At 60.9% G+C, this 22,500-nt stretch overlaps 2 non-coding genes across 2 annotated transcripts; both read right to left on the bottom strand.

Moving 5' to 3' along the window:
* Positions 1-3,309: 3,309 nt before the first annotated feature.
* Positions 3,310-3,428, bottom strand: LOC131861359 (5S ribosomal RNA). Its single transcript, XR_009360433.1, has one exon. It is a non-coding gene; the product is annotated as a 5S ribosomal RNA (ribosomal RNA).
* A 7,803-nt stretch (positions 3,429-11,231) lies between these two features.
* Positions 11,232-11,350, bottom strand: LOC131861510 (5S ribosomal RNA). Its single transcript, XR_009360583.1, has one exon. It is a non-coding gene; the product is annotated as a 5S ribosomal RNA (ribosomal RNA).
* Positions 11,351-22,500: the final 11,150 nt, after the last annotated feature.

Here is a 22,500-nt window from a genome sequence, read left to right as displayed (position 1 = left end):
CCTTGCCTGGGCTGCGCACCAGGGCGGGCTCAAGATGGCACCCGCGTTCCTTTTTTTTCACTATCTTTCAAAACGGAAATTTTAAAATCTCATTTTTGTTTGCCTTTTTCTGGAAATTAGTGAAGGCAGCGCATCAAAGGTGCGCACCTCGCTGCCCACCACGGTGCGCAACGCCGGTGGGCACCCGGGAGTGCTTCGAAGTGTGCTCCAAGGTGCTGCGTGCACGTTGTCGGAGCCCGGTTTGCCCCGGGTGCGCACCTCGCGTGCACCTTCGTCGGGGTGGGCACCTTGGCTGGGTTTGCCCCGGCTGCGCTCCGAAGCGGGGTTATTGGAGCGCCGCCTCTTTTTTTGTCGGAGCGTTTGGTGGGGTTTCTCGCATTGGCTCTTCCGAGGCCCGGTTGCCACCCTGGCGCGCACGAAGTCGGAAGTAGGGTTAATTGCCCGGGTGCGCACCTTTGCCAGGGTGGGCACCTTACCTGGGCTGCGCACCAGGGCGGGCTCAAGATGGCACGCGCGTTCCGTTTTTTTCACTATCTTTCAAAACGGAAATTTTAAAATCTCCTTTTTTTTTTGCCTTTTCTGGAAATTAGTGAAGGCAGCGCATCAAAGGTGCGCACCTCGCTGCCCACCTTGGTGTGCTCTGAGGTGCGCACCCGGGAGCGCTACGAAGTGTGCTCCAAGGTGCGGCGTGCACGTTGTCGGAGCCCGGTTTGCCCCGGGTGCGCACCTCGCCTGCACCTTGGCCGGGGTGGGCACCTTGGCTGGGTTTGCCCAGGGTGCGCTCCGAAGCGGGGTTACTGGAGCGCCCCCTCTTTTTTTGTCAGAGCGTTTGGTGGGGTTTCTCGCATTGGCTCTTCCCAGGCCCGGTTGTTGGGTGCGCTCCCACCCTGGCGCGCGCGAAGTTGGAAGTTGGGTTAATTGCCCGGGCGCGCACCTTCGCCAGGGTGGGCACCTTGGTGCGCACACCTTGGCTGGGCTGCGCACCAGGGCGGGCTCAAGATGGCACCAGCATTCCCTTTTTCTCACTATCTTTCAAAACGGAAATTTTAAAATCTCGTTTTTTTTTTGCCTTTTATGGAAATTAGTGAAGGCATCGCATCAAAGGTGCGCACCTCGCTGCCCACCTTGGTGTGCTCCGAGGTGCCCACCACGGTGCGCAACGCCGGTGTGAACCCGGGAGCGCCCCGATGTGTGCTCCAAGGTGCGGCGTGCACGAAGTCGGACCCCGGTTTGCCCCGGGTGCGCACCTCGCGTGCACCTTGGTGCGCACACCTTGGCTGGGTTGCGCGGCCTGGTGGGCACCATGGTGCGCACCAAGGAGCGCTCCGAAGTGTGCTCCAAGGTGCGGCGTGCACGAAGTCGGAGCCCGGTTTGCCCCGGGTACGCACCTCGCGTGCACCTTCGCCGGGGTGGGCACCTCGGCTGGGTTGCGCGCCCTGGTGCGCACCAAGGAGCGCTCCGAAGTGTGCTCCAAGGTGCGGCGTGCACGAAGTCGGAGCCCGGTTTGCCCCGGGTGCGCACCTTCGCCGCGGTGCGCACCATGGCGTGCACGAAGTCGGAGCCCGGTTTGCCCCGGGTGCGCACCTCGCGTGCACCTTCGGCGGGGTTGCGCGCCCTGGTGGGCACCATGGTGCGCACCAAGGAGCGCTCCGAAGTGTGCTCCAAGGTGCGGCGTGCACGAAGTCGGAGCCCGGTTTGCCCCGGGTGCGCACCTCGCGTGCACCTTCGGCGGGGTTGCGCGCCCTGGTGGGCACCATGGTGCGCACCAAGGAGCGCTCCGAAGTGTGCTCCAAGGTGCGGCGTGCACGAAGTCGGAGCCCGGTTTGCCCCGGGTGCGCACCTCGCGTGCACCTTCGCCGCGGTGGGCACCATGGCGTGCACGAAGTCGGAGCCCGGTTTGCCCCGGGTGCGCACCTCGCGTGCACCTTCGCCGGGGTGGGCACCTCGGCTGGGTTGCGCGCCCTGGTGCGCACCAAGGAGCGCTCCGAAGTGTGCTCCAAGGTGCGGCGTGCACGAAGTCGGAGCCCGGTTTGCCCCGGGTGCGCACCTCGCGTGCACCTTCGCCAGGGTGGGCACCTCGGTGCGCACACCTTCTCAATGTTTTCTTGCCTTTTCTGGAAATTGGTGAAGGCAGCGCATCAAAGGTGCGCACCTCGGTGTGCTCCGAGGTGCGAACCCGAGAGCGCTCCGAGGTGCCCACGAAGTCGAAAGTCGGGTTAATTGCATTGTTTTCCCCGGGTGCGCTCCGAGGTGCGCAACATCGGCGCGCACCAAGGAGGGCTCCGAAGTGTGCTCCAAGGTGCGCACGATGGCGTGCACCTCTGGTGCGCACGATTCGGAGCTCGATTTGACCGGGGTGCGCACACCTTGGCTGGGTTGCGCACCTTTTGTGCGCTCCAAGGTGCGCACGAAGTCGGAGCTCGGTTTGCCCCGGGTGCGCACCTTCGCCAGGGTGCGCACCTTGATGCGCACGCCTTGGCTGGGCTGCGCACCTTGGTGGGCGCCATGGTGCGCACCTTTCGTGCGCTCCAAGGTGCGCACGAAGTCGGAGCTCGGTTTGCCCCGGGTGCGCACCTTGGTGGGCGCCATGGTGCACTCCGAGGTGCCCAAGATTGGTGCGCACCAAGGAGCGCTCCGAAGTGCGCTCCAAGGTGCGCGCGAAGTCGAAAGTTGGGTTAATTGTCCGGTTTGCCTCGGGTGCGCACCTTGCGTGCACCTTCGCCAGGGTGGGCGCCTTGGTGCGCACACCTTGGCTGGGCTGCGCACACCTTGGCACCCGCGTTTCCTTCATTTTAAATTTTTTTTTTTTACAATCTCTCAAGTGGGAAATTCTATAATCTCAACTTTTTTTGCCTTTTCAGGAAACTTTTGAATGGAGCGCATCATTGGTGCGCTCCGAAGTGTGCTCCAAAGCTCTCTCCAGCTGCGTGCACCTGCCCCGGCCGCGCACCCGGCCCCGCCCAGCTTCGCTCACCTGTCCCGGGCGTCTGGTGCGGAACCTTAGAGTAAGAAACATCACCGTGCACCTTGGCCAACGTGCGCGACTCGACCGAGCGCGCACTGGCCGAGGTGCACACCGATTTCACCTGGGTGCGCGCGCAGCACCTCGGGCGCACCGGGGTGCGCGCACAACGCCCGGGTTGCACCGTGGCCTGTGTGCTCGGGGCGCCTCGGGTGCGCGCTCGGTGTCGCCCCCGCGCGCGCGGTAGTGCGGGCAGCGCACCCCGGCCCGGCCCGGCCCCGACGAGAACGCAAACGGGCAAAAGGTTTATTCAAATAGCATTGCGACGCCCGGCGAAAAACTAAAAAAGGGTGCAACACCGGGACTTCCCGGGAGGTCACCCATCCCAGTACTACTCCGGCCCAAGCGTGCTTAACTGCGGAGTTCTGATGGGATCCGGTGCACTAACGCTGGTATGATCGCACCCGTTATGAGCTTGTCGCAGTGTGTACTTAGCAAACCGCGACCCACGTGCGAATCCACCCCGGCCACCCACCCCCGTCGAGGTGCACACCCTCCCTCGCGAAGTGCGCCCCGTTCGCCAAGTGTGAGCCCTGCCCGGGTGCGCGCACCTTGCTAGGGCGTCGGGTGTGCACCCGGCCCGGCCTACGTGCGTGCACCTGGAGGGGGCGTCGTGTGCGTGCAGTGTCCCGTCTGCAACGCGGTGCCCACACACCACCTCGGGCGCAACGACCTGCGCTCACATGTGGGCCGAGTGCACCTTGGTGCATGTTCGGGGCGCCTCGGGTGCACGCTCGATCTTGCCCCGGTGCACCAAGGCGCTCGGTTTGCCCCGGGTGCGCACTTGGTGCAAGGTGGGCACCCAAAATAGGGATCAAGCACCAAAACACAAGTTTCGGGATGCAAAATGGGACCCAAGGACCACAAATGCGTTCCAAGACCCATGATGGGTCCACGAGAACAAAAATGTGTTCCGAGACTTAATAAACAAATATTGGGTTTTAGGAGAAGAAACATGCTCTGATGCCCAAAACGAGAATCGACCCCGAAAAGGCCACAGGCCAAAAGTGGGATGCGAGACAAAAAAAAATGGGACCCGAGGACCAAAATTGGGTTCCCAGGTCGAAGACAGGGCAACCGGACAAGAAACGACCTCTAAGGCTCGAAATGAGTCCCGACGACTAAAACTTGACAAGAAGCACCCATCAGGCACCCAACTCGACACCCATGGGATGCCGACCCACCCGGGCTTCCACCTAGCACACCTTGGCACCCACCCACCCTCGCACCCAACCTCGCACCCAACTTAGCACCTTTGAACCCACATTGGCACTCACCCTGACCCTGGCACCTTGGAACCCACATTGGCACTCACCTTGACCCTGGCACCCACCTTTGCACTCACCTTGGGACCCACCCTGGCTCCCACCTCGGCACCCACCCAGACACCCACCTTGGTTCCTTGGCACCCACCTTGGATCCTTGGCACCCACCCCGACACCCACCTTGGCACGCAACTTGGCTACTTGCCACCCACCTTGGCTCCTTGACGCCCACCCCGACAACCACCCCGTGACCTACCCTGGCTAGGGTTGGTGCACACCCACCCTGGTGCCCACCTTGGCACCCACCCTATGACCCACCTTGGCACGCACCTTAGTACCCACCCCGTTACCCACCCTAGGACCCACCCCGTGACCCACCTTGGCCAGGGTGGGTGCCTTGGTGCGCACAACTTGCCTGGGCTGCACACCAGGGCGGGCTCAAGATGGCACCCGCGTTCCGTTTTTTTCACTATCTTTCAAAACGGAAATTTTAAAATCTCATTTTTTTCTTTTTTTTGCCTTTTCTGGAAATTAGTGAAGGCAGCGCATCAAAGGTGCGCAATGCTGGTGCGAACCCGGGAGCGCTCCGATGTGTGCTCCAAGGTGCGGCGTGCACGAAGTCCGAGCCCGGTTTGCCCCGGGTGCGCACCTCGCGTGCACCTTCGCCGGGGTGAGCACCTTGGCTGGGTTGCGCGCCCTGGTGCGTACCAAGGAGCGCTCTGAAGTGTGCTCCAAGGTGCGGCGTGCACGAAGTCGGAGCCCGGTTTGCCCCGGGTGTGCACCTCGGGTGCGCACCTCGCGTGCACCTTCGCTGCGGTGGGCACCTTGGCTGGGTTGCGCGCCTTGGTGGGCACCATGCAGTGCACGAAGTCGGAGCCCGGTTTGCCCCGGGCGCGCACCTCCGCCAGGGTGGGCACCTTGGTGCGCACAACTTGCCTGGGCTGCGCACCAGGAAGGGCTCAAGATGGCACCCGCGTTCCGTTTTTTTCACTATCTTTCAGAACGGAAATTTTAAAATATCGTTTTTTTTTGCCTTTTCTGGAAATTAGTGAAGGCAGCGCATCAAAGGTGCGCAACGCTGGTGCGAACCTGGGAGCGCTCCGATGTGTGCTCCAAGGTGCGGCGTGCACGAAGTCGGAGCCCGGTTTGCCCCGGGTGCGCCCTGGTGGGCACCATGGTGCGCACCAAGGAGCGCTCCGAAGTGTGCTCCAAGGTGCGGCCTGCACGAAGTCGGAGCCCGGTTTGCCCCGGGTGTGCACCTCGGGTGGGCACCTTGGTGCGCATGCCTTGCCTGGGCTGCGCACCAGGGCGGGCTCAAGATGGCACCCGCGTTCCTTTTTTTTCACTATCTTTCAAAACGGAAATTTTAAAATCTCATTTTTTTTTGCCTTTTTCTGGAAATTAGTGAAGGCAGCGCATCAAAGGTGCGCACCTCGCTGCCCACCACGGTGCGCAACGCCGGTGGGCACCCGGGAGTGCTTCGAAGTGTGCTCCAAGGTGCTGCGTGCACGTTGTCGGAGCCCGGTTTGCCCCGGGTGCGCACCTCGCGTGCACCTTCGTCGGGGTGGGCACCTTGGCTTGGTTTGCCCCGGCTGCGCTCCGAAGCGGGGTTATTGGAGCGCCGCCTCTTTTTTTGTCGGAGCGTTTGGTGGGGTTTCTCGCATTGGCTCTTCCGAGGCCCGGTTGCCACCCTGGCGCGCACGAAGTCGGAAGTAGGGTTAATTGCCCGGGTGCGCACCTTTGCCAGGGTGGCACCTTACCTGGGCTGCGCACCAGGGCGGGCTCAAGATGGCACGCGCGTTCCGTTTTTTTCACTATCTTTCAAAACGGAAATTTTAAAATCTCCTTTTTTTTTTGCCTTTTCTGGAAATTAGTGAAGGCAGCGCATCAAAGGTGCGCACCTCGCTGCCCACCTTGGTGTGCTCTGAGGTGCGCACCCGGGAGCGCTACGAAGTGTGCTCCAAGGTGCGGCGTGCACGTTGTCGGAGCCCGGTTTGCCCCGGGTGCGCACCTCGCCTGCACCTTGGCCGGGGTGGGCACCTTGGCTGGGTTTGCCCAGGGTGCGCTCCGAAGCGGGGTTACTGGAGCGCCCCCTCTTTTTTTGTCAGAGAGTTTGGTGGGGTTTCTCGCATTGGCTCTTCCCAGGCCCGGTTGTTGGGTGCGCTCCCACCCTGGCGCGCGCGAAGTTGGAAGTTGGGTTAATTGCCCGGGCGCGCACCTTCGCCAGGGTGGGCACCTTGGTGCGCAAACCTTGGCTGGGCTGCGCACCAGGGCGGGCTCAAGATGGCACCAGCATTCCCTTTTTCTCACTATCTTTCAAAACGGAAATTTTAAAATCTCGTTTTTTTTTTGCCTTTTATGGAAATTAGTGAAGGCATCGCATCAAAGGTGCGCACCTCGCTGCCCACCTTGGTGTGCTCCGAGGTGCCCACCACGGTGCGCAACGCCGGTGCGAACCCGGGAGCGCCCCGATGTGTGCTCCAAGGTGCGGCGTGCACGAAGTCGGACCCCGGTTTGCCCCGGGTGCGCACCTCGCGTGCACCTTGGTGCGCACACCTTGGCTGGGTTGCGCGGCCTGGTGGGCACCATGGTGCGCACCAAGGAGCGCTCCGAAGTGTGCTCCAAGGTGCGGCGTGCACGAAGTCGGAGCCCGGTTTGCCCCGGGTGCGCACCTTCGCCGCGGTGGGCACCATGGCGTGCACGAAGTCGGAGCCCGGTTTGCCCCGGGTGCGCACCTCGCGTGCACCTTCGCCGGGGTGGGCACCTCGGCTGGGTTGCGCGCCCTGGTGCGCACCAAGGAGCGCTCTGAAGTGTGCTCCAAGGTGCGGCGTGCACGAAGTCGGAGCCCGGTTTGCCCCGGGTGTGCACCTCGCGTGCACCTTCGCTGCGGTGGGCACCTTGGCTGGGTTGCGCGCCTTGGTGGGCACCATGCAGTGCACGAAGTCGGAGCCCGGTTTGCCCCGGGCGCGCACCTCCGCCAGGGTGGGCACCTTGGTGCGCACAACTTGCCTGGGCTGCGCACCAGGAAGGGCTCAAGATGGCACCCGCGTTCCGTTTTTTTCACTATCTTTCAGAACGGAAATTTTAAAATATCGTTTTTTTTTGCCTTTTCTGGAAATTAGTGAAGGCAGCGCATCAAAGGTGCGCAACGCTGGTGCGAACCTGGGAGCGCTCCGATGTGTGCTCCAAGGTGCGGCGTGCACGAAGTCGGACCCCGGTTTGCCCCGGGTGCGCACCTCGCGTGCACCTTGGTGCGCACACCTTGGCTGGGTTGCGCGCCCTGGTGGGCACCATGGTGCGCACCAAGGAGCGCTCCGAAGTGTGCTCCAAGGTGCGGCGTGCACGAAGTCGGAGCCCGGTTTGCCCCGGGTGCGCACCTCGCGTGCACCTTCGCCGCGGTGGGCACCATGGCGTGCACGAAGTCGGAGCCCGGTTTGCCCCGGGTGCGCACCTCGCGTGCACCTTCGCCGGGGTGGGCACCTTGGTGTGCAGACCTTGGCTGGGTTGCGCGCCCTGGTGGGCACCATGGTGCGCACCAAGGAGCGCTCCGAAGTGTGCTCCAAGGTGCGGCCTGCACGAAGTCGGAGCCCGGTTTGCCCCGGGTGTGCACCTCGGGTGGGCACCTTGGTGCGCATGCCTTGCCTGGGCTGCGCACCAGGGCGGGCTCAAGATGGCACCCGCGTTCCTTTTTTTTCACTATCTTTCAAAACGGAAATTTTAAAATCTCATTTTTTTTGCCTTTTTCTGGAAATTAGTGAAGGCAGCGCATCAAAGGTGCGCACCTCGCTGCCCACCACGGTGCGCAACGCCGGTGGGCACCCGGGAGTGCTTCGAAGTGTGCTCCAAGGTGCTGCGTGCACGTTGTCGGAGCCCGGTTTGCCCCGGGTGCGCACCTCGCGTGCACCTTCGTCGGGGTGGGCACCTTGGCTGGGTTTGCCCCGGCTGCGCTCCGAAGCGGGGTTATTGGAGCGCCGCCTCTTTTTTTGTCGGAGCGTTTGGTGGGGTTTCTCGCATTGGCTCTTCCGAGGCCCGGTTGCCACCCTGGCGCGCACGAAGTCGGAAGTAGGGTTAATTGCCCGGGTGCGCACCTTTGCCAGGGTGGGCACCTTACCTGGGCTGCGCACCAGGGCGGGCTCAAGATGGCACGCGCGTTCCGTTTTTTTCACTATCTTTCAAAACGGAAATTTTAAAATCTCCTTTTTTTTTTGCCTTTTCTGGAAATTAGTGAAGGCAGCGCATCAAAGGTGCGCACCTCGCTGCCCACCTTGGTGTGCTCTGAGGTGCGCACCCGGGAGCGCTACGAAGTGTGCTCCAAGGTGCGGCGTGCACGTTGTCGGAGCCCGGTTTGCCCCGGGTGCGCACCTCGCCTGCACCTTGGCCGGGGTGGGCACCTTGGCTGGGTTTGCCCAGGGTGCGCTCCGAAGCGGGGTTACTGGAGCGCCCCCTCTTTTTTTGTCAGAGCGTTTGGTGGGGTTTCTCGCATTGGCTCTTCCCAGGCCCGGTTGTTGGGTGCGCTCCCACCCTGGCGCGCGCGAAGTTGGAAGTTGGGTTAATTGCCCGGGCGCGCACCTTCGCCAGGGTGGGCACCTTGGTGCGCACACCTTGGCTGGGCTGCGCACCAGGGCGGGCTCAAGATGGCACCAGCATTCCCTTTTTCTCACTATCTTTCAAAACGGAAATTTTAAAATCTCGTTTTTTTTTTGCCTTTTATGGAAATTAGTGAAGGCATCGCATCAAAGGTGCGCACCTCGCTGCCCACCTTGGTGTGCTCCGAGGTGCCCACCACGGTGCGCAACGCCGGTGCGAACCCGGGAGCGCCCCGATGTGTGCTCCAAGGTGCGGCGTGCACGAAGTCGGACCCCGGTTTGCCCCGGGTGCGCACCTCGCGTGCACCTTGGTGCGCACACCTTGGCTGGGTTGCGCGGCCTGGTGGGCACCATGGTGCGCACCAAGGAGCGCTCCGAAGTGTGCTCCAAGGTGCGGCGTGCACGAAGTCGGAGCCCGGTTTGCCCCGGGTACGCACCTCGCGTGCACCTTCGCCGGGGTGGGCACCTCGGCTGGGTTGCGCGCCCTGGTGCGCACCAAGGAGCGCTCCGAAGTGTGCTCCAAGGTGCGGCGTGCACGAAGTCGGAGCCCGGTTTGCCCCGGGTGCGCACCTTCGCCGCGGTGCGCACCATGGCGTGCACGAAGTCGGAGCCCGGTTTGCCCCGGGTGCGCACCTCGCGTGCACCTTCGGCGGGGTTGCGCGCCCTGGTGGGCACCATGGTGCGCACCAAGGAGCGCTCCGAAGTGTGCTCCAAGGTGCGGCGTGCACGAAGTCGGAGCCCGGTTTGCCCCGGGTGCGCACCTCGCGTGCACCTTCGGCGGGGTTGCGCGCCCTGGTGGGCACCATGGTGCGCACCAAGGAGCGCTCCGAAGTGTGCTCCAAGGTGCGGCGTGCACGAAGTCGGAGCCCGGTTTGCCCCGGGTGCGCACCTCGCGTGCACCTTCGCCGCGGTGGGCACCATGGCGTGCACGAAGTCGGAGCCCGGTTTGCCCCGGGTGCGCACCTCGCGTGCACCTTCGCCGGGGTGGGCACCTCGGCTGGGTTGCGCGCCCTGGTGCGCACCAAGGAGCGCTCCGAAGTGTGCTCCAAGGTGCGGCGTGCACGAAGTCGGAGCCCGGTTTGCCCCGGGTGCGCACCTCGCGTGCACCTTCGCCAGGGTGGGCACCTCGGTGCGCACACCTTCTCAATGTTTTCTTGTCTTTTCTGGAAATTGGTGAAGGCAGCGCATCAAAGGTGCGCACCTCGGTGTGCTCCGAGGTGCGAACCCGAGAGCGCTCCGAGGTGCCCACGAAGTCGAAAGTCGGGTTAATTGCATTGTTTTCCCCGGGTGCGCTCCGAGGTGCGCAACATCGGCGCGCACCAAGGAGGGCTCCGAAGTGTGCTCCAAGGTGCGCACGATGGCGTGCACCTCTGGTGCGCACGATTCGGAGCTCGGTTTGACCGGGGTGCGCACACCTTGGCTGGGTTGCGCACCTTTTGTGCGCTCCAAGGTGCGCACGAAGTCGGAGCTCGGTTTGCCCCGGGTGCGCACCTTCGCCAGGGTGCGCACCTTGATGCGCACGCCTTGGCTGGGCTGCGCACCTTGGTGGGCGCCATGGTGCGCACCTTTCGTGCGCTCCAAGGTGCGCACGAAGTCGGAGCTCGGTTTGCCCCGGGTGCGCACCTTGGTGGGCGCCATGGTGCACTCCGAGGTGCCCAAGATTGGTGCGCACCAAGGAGCGCTCCGAAGTGCGCTCCAAGGTGCGCGCGAAGTCGAAAGTTGGGTTAATTGTCCGGTTTGCCTCGGGTGCGCACCTTGCGTGCACCTTCGCCAGGGTGGGCGCCTTGGTGCGCACACCTTGGCTGGGCTGCGCACACCTTGGCACCCGCGTTTCCTTCATTTTAAATTTTTTTTTTTTACAATCTCTCAAGTGGGAAATTCTATAATCTCAACTTTTTTTGCCTTTTCAGGAAACTTTTGAATGGAGCGCATCATTGGTGCGCTCCGAAGTGTGCTCCAAAGCTCTCTCCAGCTGCGTGCACCTGCCCCGGCCGCGCACCCGGCCCCGCCCAGCTTCGCTCACCTGTCCCGGGCGTCTGGTGCGGAACCTTAGAGTAAGAAACATCACCGTGCACCTTGGCCAACGTGCGCGACTCGACCGAGCGCGCACTGGCCGAGGTGCACACCGATTTCACCTGGGTGCGCGCGCAGCACCTCGGGCGCACCGGGGTGCGCGCACAACGCCCGGGTTGCACCGTGGCCTGTGTGCTCGGGGCGCCTCGGGTGCGCGCTCGGTGTCGCCCCCGCGCGCGCGGTAGTGCGGGCAGCGCACCCCGGCCCGGCCCGGCCCCGACGAGAACGCAAACGGGCAAAAGGTTTATTCAAATAGCATTGCGACGCCCGGCGAAAAACTAAAAAAGGGTGCAACACCGGGACTTCCCGGGAGGTCACCCATCCCAGTACTACTCCGGCCCAAGCGCGCTTAACTGCGGAGTTCTGATGGGATCCGGTGCACTAACGCTGGTATGATCGCACCCGTTATGAGCTTGTCGCAGTGTGTACTTAGCAAACCGCGACCCACGTGCGAATCCACCCCGGCCACCCACCCCCGTCGAGGTGCACACCCTCCCTCGCGAAGTGCGCCCCGTTCGCCAAGTGTGAGCCCTGCCCGGGTGCGCGCACCTTGCTAGGGCGTCGGGTGTGCACCCGGCCCGGCCTACGTGCGTGCACCTGGAGGGGGCGTCGTGTGCGTGCAGTGTCCCGTCTGCAACGCGGTGCCCACACACCACCTCGGGCGCAACGACCTGCGCTCACATGTGGGCCGAGTGCACCTTGGTGCATGTTCGGGGCGCCTCGGGTGCACGCTCGATCTTGCCCCGGTGCACCAAGGCGCTCGGTTTGCCCCGGGTGCGCACTTGGTGCAAGGTGGGCACCCAAAATAGGGATCAAGCACCAAAACACAAGTTTCGGGATGCAAAATGGGACCCAAGGACCACAAATGCGTTCCAAGACCCATGATGGGTCCACGAGAACAAAAATGTGTTCCGAGACTTAATAAACAAATATTGGGTTTTAGGAGAAGAAACATGCTCTGATGCCCAAAACGAGAATCGACCCCGAAAAGGCCACAGGCCAAAAGTGGGATGCGAGACAAAAAAAAATGGGACCCGAGGACCAAAATTGGGTTCCCAGGTCGAAGACAGGGCAACCGGACAAGAAACGACCTCTAAGGCTCGAAATGAGTCCCGACGACTAAAACTTGACAAGAAGCACCCATCAGGCACCCAACTCGACACCCATGGGATGCCGACCCACCCGGGCTTCCACCTAGCACACCTTGGCACCCACCCACCCTCGCACCCAACCTCGCACCCAACTTAGCACCTTTGAACCCACATTGGCACTCACCCTGACCCTGGCACCTTGGAACCCACATTGGCACTCACCTTGACCCTGGCACCCACCTTTGCACTCACCTTGGGACCCACCCTGGCTCCCACCTCGGCACCCACCCAGACACCCACCTTGGTTCCTTGGCACCCACCTTGGATCCTTGGCACCCACCCCGACACCCACCTTGGCACGCAACTTGGCTACTTGCCACCCACCTTGGCTCCTTGACGCCCACCCCGACAACCACCCCGTGACCTACCCTGGCTAGGGTTGGTGCACACCCACCCTGGTGCCCACCTTGGCACCCACCCTATGACCCACCTTGGCACGCACCTTAGTACCCACCCCGTTACCCACCCTAGGACCCACCCCGTGACCCACCTTGGCCAGGGTGGGTGCACCCACCCTGGTGCCCACCTTGGCACCCACCCATCCTAGCACCCAGCCTGTGACCGGGCTTGGAACCCAACCTTGCACCCGCACCCGTCTTGGCCAGTGTGGGTGCGCACCCATCCTGGCACCCACGTTGTGACACACCCTTTAACCCACGCACCCTAGCACCCACGTTGGCACCCACCTTGGAACCCAACCTAGCAACTTGGCACCCACCCCGTGACCCACCTTGGCATCCACCATAGCAGTCGCCGACTTGGCACCCACCTCGGCACCCACCTTGACACTTGTGGACCCACCTTGCCACTCACCCTAGCATCGACCCATCCTAGCACCCACCCTGGCACCTTTGCACCCTAGCACTCACCCATCCTAGCACCTAACCTGTGACCCACCTTGACACTCACCCTCGCACCCACCTTGGAACCCAACCTAGCACCCACCCACCCTGACACCAACCCTAGCACCTACCCACCCTTGCACCCACCCTGTGACCCATCTTGGCACCCACCCATCCTACCACTCAACCTATCACCCACCTTCTCACCCACCTTGGCATCCACCTTAGCACCCACCCACACTGGCACCTTGGCACCCACCTCGGGCAAGGTGGGTGCACACCCACCCTGGCACCCAATTTAGAACCCACCGAGCATGTTACCCACCTTGGCACCCACATTGCAGCCCACCCTAGTACCCACCCTATGACCCACATTGGCATCCACACCCTAGCACCCAGGCACCTCGACACCCGCCTTGACACCCACCCTAGCACTGAACCTGTGACCCACCTTGGAACTCACCCTAGAACCCACCCACCCTGTGAACCACCTTGGCATCCACCTTAGCACCCACCCACCTTGGCACCCACTCTAGCACTCACCCATCCTAACACCCAACTTGTTACCCACCTTGGCACCCGCCCTCGCGTCCACCTTGAAACCCACCCTAGCACCCACCCACGCAGGAGCCCACCTTGGCACCCAACCTAACACCCACGCATCCTGGCACCCAACTTGTGACCCACCTTGGAACCCACCCTAGTACCCACCTTTGAACCCACTATATCACCAACCCACCTTGGCACCCACCCTATGACCCTCTTTGGAATCCACCCTAGCACGCACCCACCCTGGCACCCACCATGGAGCGCACCCTAGCACCCACCCACCTCGGCACGCACCTCAACACCCACCTTGGTGTGCGCACTGCGCCAACCTCTCAAAGACCCTATGTGGTGCGCTCCAAAGTGTACACCTTTGGTGCGCTCCAAGGTGCGCACCTTTGGTGCACACCGAGGTGCACACCAAAGTGTGCACCGAGGTGAGCACCAAAGTGCACTCCAGGGTGCACACCAAGGCGTGCACCTTTGGTGCGGTCAATGCAAACGAATTCGGAAGTTGGGGTCGATGTCCTAATCGCTGCTGCAGACTACACGTATGAGAATCGGACAAATAGCTTTATATAGGGGAGGTGTTGCGTTTGATGGGTCGACTCCCCTGGTTGTGTGCACTGCACCAACTTCAAAGACCCTGTCTTGTTTAAGAAGTCAAAAGTTGGGGTGGATGTCCTAATCATTGCTGCAGTCTACGCATGTATGAGAATCAGACAAATAGCTTATATAGGGGAGGTGTTGCATTCGGTGGGTTGACTCCCCTGGTTGTGCGCACTGCGCCAACCTCAAAGACCCCGCATAGCAGAAGAAGTCGGAAGTCGGATTTTGGTGAGCACCAAGGCGTGCACCTTTGGTGCGGTCAACGCAGACGAATTCAGAAGTTGGGGTGGATGTCCTAATCGTTGTTGCAGGCTACACATGTATGAGAATCAGACAAATAGCTTATATAGGGGAGGTGTTGGGTTTGATGGGTCAACTCCCTTGGTTGTGCGCATTACGCCAACCTCAAAGACCTTGTTTTCGTTAAGAAGTCAAAAGTTGGGGTCAATGTCCTAATGGCTCCTGCAGGCTACACATGTATGAGAATCGGACAAATAGCTTATATAGGGGAGGTGTTGGGTTTGATGGGTCGACTCCCCTGGTTGTGCGCATTACGTCAACCTCAAAGACCTTGTTTTCGTTAAGAAGTCAAAAGTTGGGGTCGATGTCCTAATTGCTCCTGTAGACTACACATGTATGAGAATCAGACAAATAGCTTATATAGGGGAGGTGTTGGGTTTGATGGGTTGACTCCCCTAGTTGTTCGCATTACACCAACCTCAAAGACCTTGTTTTCGTTTAGAAGCCGAAAGTTGGGGTCGATGTCCTAATTGCTCCTGCAGGCTACGCATGTATGAGAATCAGACAAATAGCTTATATAGGGGAGGTGTTGGGTTTGATGGGTCGACTCCCCTGGTTGTGCGCATTGCGCCAACCTCAAAGACCCTGCATTGCGGATGAAGTCGAAAGTCAGAGTTTGGTGTGCTACAAGGTGTGGTCGAAGGTGCTCACCTAGGTGTGCACCTTTGGAGCACAGGAAAAGTGCCCTCCAAAAGTGCACACCTTTGGAGTGCACAAAAGTGCCCTCCAAAAGTGCGCACCTTTGGAGCGCAGAAAAGTGCCCTCCAAAAAGTGCCCTCCAAAAGTGCGCACCTTTGGAGCGCAGAAAAGTGCCCTCCAAAAAGTGCCCTCCAAAAGTGCGCACCTTTGGAGCGCAGAAAAGTGCCCTCCAAAAAGTGCCCTCCAAAAGTGCGCACCTTTGGAGCGCAGAAAAGTGCCCTCCAAAAAGTGCCCTCCAAAAGTGCGCACCTTTGGAGCGCAGAAAAGTGCCCTCCAAAAAGTGCCCTCCAAAAGTGCGCACCTTTGGAGCGCAGAAAAGTGTCCTCCAAAAAGTGCCCTCCAAAAGTGCGCACCTTTGGAGCGCAGAAAAGTGCCCTCCAAAAAGTGCCCTCCAAAAGTGCGCACCTTTGGAGCGCAGAAAAGTGCCCTCCAAAAAGTGCCCTCCAAAAGTGCGCACCTTTGGAGCGCAGAAAAGTGCCCTCCAAAAAGTGCCCTCCAAAAGTGCGCACCTTTGGAGCGCAGAAAAGTGCCCTCCAAAAGTGCGCACCTTTGGAGCGCACAAAAGTGCCCTCCAAAAGTGCGCACTTTTGGTGCGCACCAAGGCGCTGGTTCGGTCGTTGCAGGCGAGTTCGGAAGTTGGGGTCGATGTCCTGAGCGGAGGTGCAAACTACACAGGTGTCGGAATCGGACAAATAGCTTATATAGGGGAGGTGTATGCTTCGATGGGTCGACTCCCCAGGTTGAGCGCACCGCGCCAACCTCAAAGACCCTACGGTATGGATGAAGTCGGAAGTTGGGTCCGATGACCGATTCGATTAGTAGGTATGCTCATGAGGTCGGAATTTGGGTCCGATGACCTGCCATGTGCAGGAAGGCGAATGTTGGCACTGTGCGTTGCAAGGTGCACACCAAGGCGCTGGTGCGGTCTTTTTAGTCGAGTTCGGAAGTTGGGGTCGATGTCCTGATCGGAGGTGCAAGCTACACAGGTGTGGGAATCGGACAAATAGCTTATATAGGGGAGGTGTATGCTTCGTTGGGTCGACTCCCCGGGTTGAGCGCACCGCGCCAACCTCAAAGACCCTACGGTATGGATGAAGTCGGAAGTTGGGTCCGATGACCGATTCGATATGTAGGCATACTCGCGAGGTCGGAATTTGGGTCCGATGACCTGCCACGTGCAGGAAGGCGAATGTTGGCACTGTGCGTTGCAAGGTGCGCACCAAGGCGCTGGTTCGGTCGTTGGAGGCGAGTTCGGAAGTTGGGGTCGATGTCTTGATCGGAGGTGCAAACTACACAGGTGTGGGAATCGGACAAATAGCTTATATAGGGGAGGTGTATGCTTCGTTGGGTCGACTCCCCGGGTTGAGCGCACCGCGCCAACCTCAAAGACCCTACGGTATGGATGAAGTCGGAAGTTGGGTCCGATGACCGATTCGATATGTAGGCATACTCGCGAGGTCGGAATTTGGGTCCGATGACCTGCCATGTGCAGGAAGGCGAATGTTGGGACTGTGCGTCGCAAGGTGCGCACCAAGGCGCTGGTGCCGTCGTTGCAGTCGAGTTCGGAAGTTGGGGTCGATGTCCTGGTCAGAGGTGCAAACTACACAGGTGTGGGAATCGGACAAATAGCTTATATAGGGGAGGTGTATGCTTCGATGGGTCGACTCCCTGGGTTGAGCGCACCGCGCCAACCTCAAAGACCCTACAGTATGGATGAAGTCGGAAGTTGGGTCCGATGACCGATTCGATACGTAGGCATATTGGCGAGGTCTGAATTTGTGTCCGATGACCTGCCATGCGCAGGAAGGCGGAATTTGGGTCCGATGACCGAGTTGATGGCGTGCCATGCGCAGAAAGGCGGAATTTGGGTCCGATGACCGAGTTGATGTTGATGGCCCGCCATGCACAGGAAGGCGGAATTTGGGTCCGATGACCGATTTGAAGGCGTGCCATACGCAAAAAGGCGGAGTTTGGGTCCGATGACCGAGTTGATATTGATGGCCCGCCATGCGCAGGAAGGCGGAATTTGGGTCCGATGACCTGACATACGCATGGAGTCCGACTCGGGGGCCGATGTTCGATTCGATGACTTGCATTGTGGGTAAAGTCGGAAGTTGTGGTCTTTGACCCGATTCGATGACCAGACTTCGGCTGCTTGAGAATCGGACAAATAACTTATATAGGGGAGGTAGTGTTCTCGAGCATCCTCCCCCCGTGCCCGTTTATGTCGATTGATGCTGGTGCTCGACTGGTTGGAGCGCTCGGATGCAAAAATCTTGCACCAGGATTTATCGATTGTGATGGACACGGCAAGTCTCCTGATTGCTATGCAGGAGCTCATCGTGAATCTCTATGCGGCCTTGGTATGGACTCGACCTGCGGAATGGTTCGGCAATGGTAGTCGCTCCAACACGTCCTTGCAATGGCCACAGAGGTGATTCGACTAGAGCTCCAGTCTAGCTTTTGGGTTGCTTGGCGGACTGGTATAGCCGCGATCGAGTTCCGGCCATGAACGTTTTAGATAGCTCTTGGGCTTTCTGGGACGGAAGTCGGAAGTTTGGGCTGTTGTCCGATTTGATGACCATTCTTCGGATGTGTGAGAATCGGACAAATAACTTATATAGGGGACTGTGTTGTCTCACGCAGCCCCCTCCGTGCCCCTCTATCTCGACCGATGTTGGTGCTTGAAAGGGTTGGGATCGCTCGGATTTATAAACGTGCACCACCATTTGTCGAGTGTGAGGGACGCGGCAGGTCTCCTAAATGCTATGCGGGCGCTCTCTGAGAATCTCTATCCGGCCTCGACACAGACTAGTCTTGCTGAATGGTTTGGCACTGGTAGTCGATCCAACACGTCGTTGTTGTGGCCGCCTAGGCGATTCGATTCGAGCCCCCGTCTAGCTCTTGGGTTGCTTGGCGGATTTTGCCCTATCCGCAAGTGAGCTCGGTCCCTAAACGTTCGAGAAACCCGATTGCTATGCGCCGACTCTCTTTCTTGCGAGCCTCCATCTAGCTTTTGGGTCTCTACGGAACGGAAGTCGGAATCTGGGACCGTTGTTTGATTCGACGAGGCAGACTACGGTTGTGCGAGAATCGGACAAATAACTTATATAGGGGAGGTGTTGACTGGAGCATTCTCCCCCGTGCCCCTCTAACTCGACCAATGCTGGCGCTCGAACGGTGGTAGCGCTCGGATTTTCATTGAGCGCCAGCATTGGTCGATTTAGAGGGGCATGCGAGATTCCCGAATGCTATGCGAGGGCTCTAACGGAAATGTCTATTGGTTTCGGTATGGATGCAATTGCGAGTGGTTCGGCAAAGGTAGTCGTTCCGATGCGTCCATGTCGTGGCCAAATCGATAATTCGATTTGAGCCCTCGTATAGCATTTGGGTCTCTCGATGTGATTCCGCATTCCAGTCCCTTTGGGCACTGCTTGAGCCGCATCCCAGGGGGTTCCCTTCCCAATAATCTGCCTCGCAACCCGATTGCTATGCGGTGAGGCTCCTCGGCCGCCTCGGAACTATCTGTGTATCAGACGCATCGCGGGATAAGGGGTTGGCAACGGTAGTCGCCCCAAGCGCGTCCGATGCTTGGACCATTCCGAGGCGGCCCTGAAGCCTCTTCCGTCTAGCCGTTGGGTCCTTCTCGCCGCATCCCTCGCCTCGCACCCCGATTGCTATGCGGTGAGGCTCCTCGGCCGCCTCGGAACTATCTGTGTATCGGACGCGTCGCGGGATAAGGGGTTGTCACTGGTAGTCGCCCCAAGCGCGTCCGATGCTTGGACCATTCCGAGGCGGCCCTGAAGCCTCTTCCGTCTAGCCGTTGGGTCCTTCTCGCCGCATCCCTCGCCTCGCACCCCGATTGCTATGCGGTGAGGCTCCTCGGCCGCCTCGGAACTATCTGTGTATCGGACGCGTCGCGGGATAAGGGGTTGTCACTGGTAGTCGCCCCAAGCGCGTCCGATGCTTGGACCATTCCGAGGCGGCCCTGAAGCCTCTTCCGTCTAGCCGTTGGGTCCTTCTCGCCGCATCCCTCGCCTCGCACCCCGATTGCTATGCGGTGAGGCTCCTCGGCCGCCTCGGAACTATCTGTGTATCGGACGCGTCGCGGGATAAGGGGTTGTCATTGGTAGTCGCCCCAAGCGCGTCCGATGCTTGGACCATTCCGAGGCGGCCCTGAAGCCTCTTCCGTCTAGCCGTTGGGTCCTTCTCGCCGCATCCCTCGCCTCGCACCCCGATTGCTATGCGGTGAGGCTCCTCGGCCGCCTCGGAACTATCTGTGTATCGGACGCGTCGCGGGATAAGGGGTTGTCACTGGTAGTCGCCCCAAGCGCGTCCGATGCTTGGACCATTCCGAGGCGGCCCTGAAGCCTCTTCCGTCTAGCCGTTGGGTCCTTCTCGCCGCATCCCTCGCCTCGCACCCCGATTGCTATGCGGTGAGGCTCCTCGGCCGCCTCGGAACTATCTGTGTATCGGACGCGTCGCGGGATAAGGGGTTGTCACTGGTAGTCGCCCCAAGCGCGTTCGATGCTTGGACCATTCCGAGGCGGCCCTGAAGCCTCTTCCGTCTAGCCGTTGGGTCCTTCTCGCCGCATCCCTCGCCTCGCACCCCGATTGCTATGCGGTGAGGCTCCTCGGCCGCCTTGGAACTATCTGTGTATCGGACGCGTCGCGGGATAAGGGGTTGTCACTGGTAGTCGCCCCAAGCGCGTCCGATGCTTGGACCATTCCGAGGCGGACCCGAAGCCTCTTCCGTCTAGCCGTTGGGTCCTTCTCGCCGCATCCTTCGCCTCGCACCCCGATTGCTATGCGGTGAGGCTCCTCGGCCGCCTCGGAACTATCTGTGTATCGGACGCGTCGCGGGATAAGGGGTTGTCACTGGTAGTCGCCCCAAGCGCGTCCGATGCTTGGACCATTCCGAGGCGGACCCGAAGCCTCTTCCGTCTAGCCGTTGGGTCCTTCTCGCCGCATCCCTCGCCTCGCACCCCGATTGCTATGCGGTGAGGCTCCTCGGCCGCCTTGGAACTATCTGTGTATCGGACGCGTCGCGGGATAAGGGGTTGTCACTGGTAGTCGCCCCAAGCGCGTCCGATGCTTGGACCATTCCGAGGCGGACCCGAAGCCTCTTCCGTCTAGCCGTTGGGTCCTTCTCGCCGCATCCCTCGCCTCGCACCCCGATTGCTATGCGGTGAGGCTCCTCGGCCGCCTTGGAACTATCTGTGTATCGGACGCGTCGCGGGATAAGGGGTTGTCACTGGTAGTCGCCCCAAGCGCGTCCGATGCTTGGACCATTCCGAGGCGGACCCGAAGCCTCTTCCGTCTAGCCGTTGGGTCCTTCTCGCCGCATCCCTCGCCTCGCACCCCGATTGCTATGCGGTGAGGCTCCTCGGCCGCCTTGGAACTATCTGTGTATCGGACGCGTCGCGGGATAAGGGGTTGTCACTGGTAGTCGCCCCAAGCGCGTCCGATGCTTGGACCATTCCGAGGCGGCCCCGAAGCCTCTTCCGTCTAGCCGTTGGGTCCTTCTCGCCGCATCCCTCGCCTCGCACCCCGATTGCTATGCGGTGAGGCTCCTCGGCCGCCTCGGAACTATCTGTGTATCGGACGCGTCGCGGGATAAGGGGTTGTCACTGGTAGTCGCCCCAAGCGCGTCCGATGCTTGGACCATTCCGAGGCGGCCCCGAAGCCTCTTCCGTGTAGCCGTTGGGTCCTTCTCGCCGCATCCCTCGCCTCGCACCCCGATTGCTATGCGGTGAGGCTCCTCGGCCGCCTTGGAACTATCTGTGTATCGGACGCGTCGCGGGATAAGGGGTTGTCACTGGTAGTCGCCCCAAGCGCGTCCGATGCTTGGACCATTCCGAGGCGGACCTGAAGCCTCTTCCCTCTAGCCGTTGGGGCTTTCTCGCCGCATCCCTCGCCTCGCACCCTGATTGCTATGCTGTGAGGCTCCTCGGCCGCCTTGGAACTATCTGTGTATCGGACGCATCGCGGGATAAGGGGTTGGCAGTGGTAGTCGCCCCAAGCGCATCCGATGCTTGGACCATTCCGAGGCGGCCCTGCAGCCTCTTCCGTCTAGCCGTTGGGGCCATCTCGCCGCATCCCCCACCTCGCACCACGATTGCTATGCGGTGAGGCTCCTTGGCCGCCTCGGAACTATCTGTGTATCGGACGCATCGCGGGATAAGGGGTTGTCACTGGTAGTCGCCCCAAGCGCGTCCGATGCTTGGACTATTCCGAGGCGGCCCTGCAGCCTCTTCCGTCTAGCCGTTGGGGCCATCTCGCCGCATCCCCCACCTCCTCGGCCGCCTCGGAACTATCTGTGTATCGGACGCATCGCGGGATAAGGGGTTGGCAGTGGTAGTCGCCCCAAGCGCGTCCGATGCTTGGACTATTCCGAGGCAGCCCTGCAGCCTCTTCCGTCTAGCCTTTGGGGCCATCTCGCCGCATCCCTCGCCTCGCACCCCGATTGCTATGCGGTGAGGCTCCTCGGCCGCCTGGGAACTATCTTCGTATCGGACGCATCGCGGGATAAGGGGTTGTCACTGGTAGTCGCCCCAAGCGCGTCCGATGCTTGGACTATTCCGAGGCGGCCCTGTGGCCTCTTCCGTCTAGCCGTTGGGGCCATCTCGCCGCATCCCCCACCTCGCACCCCGATTGCTATGCGGTGAGGCTCTTCGGCCGCCTTGGAACTATCTTCGTATCGGACGCATCGCGGGATAAGGGGTTGTCACTGGTAGTGGCCCCAAGCGCGTCCGATGCTTGGACTATTCCGAGGCGGCCCTGCAGCCTCTTCCGTCTAGCCGTTGGGGCCATCTCGCCGCATCCCCCACCTCGCACCCCGATTGCTATGCGGTGAGGCTCCTCGGCCGCCTTGGAACTATCTTCGTATCGGACGCATCGCGGGATAAGGGGTTGTCACTGGTAGTCGCCCCAAGCGCGTCCGATGCTTGGACTATTCCGACGCGGCCCTGTGGCCTCTTCCGTCTAGCCGTTGGGGCCATCTCGCCGCATCCCCCACCTCGCACCCCGATTGCTATGCGGTGAGGCTCCTCGGCCGCCTTGGAACCATCTTCGTATCGGACGCATCGCGGGATAGGGGGCTGTCACTGGTAGTCGCCCCAAGCGTGTCCGATGCTTGGACCATTCCTAGGCGGCCCTGAAGCCTCTTCCGTCTAGCCGTTGGGGCCTTCCCGCCCCATCCCTCGCCTCGCACCCCCGATTGCTATGCGGTGAGGCTCCTCGGCCGCCTTGGAACCATCTGTGTATCGGACGCATCGCGGGATAAGGGGTTGGCACTGGCAGTCGCCCCAAGCGCGTCCGATGCTTGGACCATTCCGAGGTGGCCCTGAAGCCTCTTCCGTCTAGCCGTTGGGGCCTTCCCGCCCCATCCCTCGCCTCGCACCCCGA

Source organism: Cryptomeria japonica, unplaced genomic scaffold (assembly GCF_030272615.1).
Source record: "Cryptomeria japonica unplaced genomic scaffold, Sugi_1.0 HiC_scaffold_26, whole genome shotgun sequence".
NCBI classification, from domain to species: domain Eukaryota; kingdom Viridiplantae; phylum Streptophyta; class Pinopsida; order Cupressales; family Cupressaceae; genus Cryptomeria; species Cryptomeria japonica.
The sequence above is the reverse complement of the archived record's forward strand: the minus strand, read 5'-3'. Positions and strand labels throughout refer to the sequence as shown.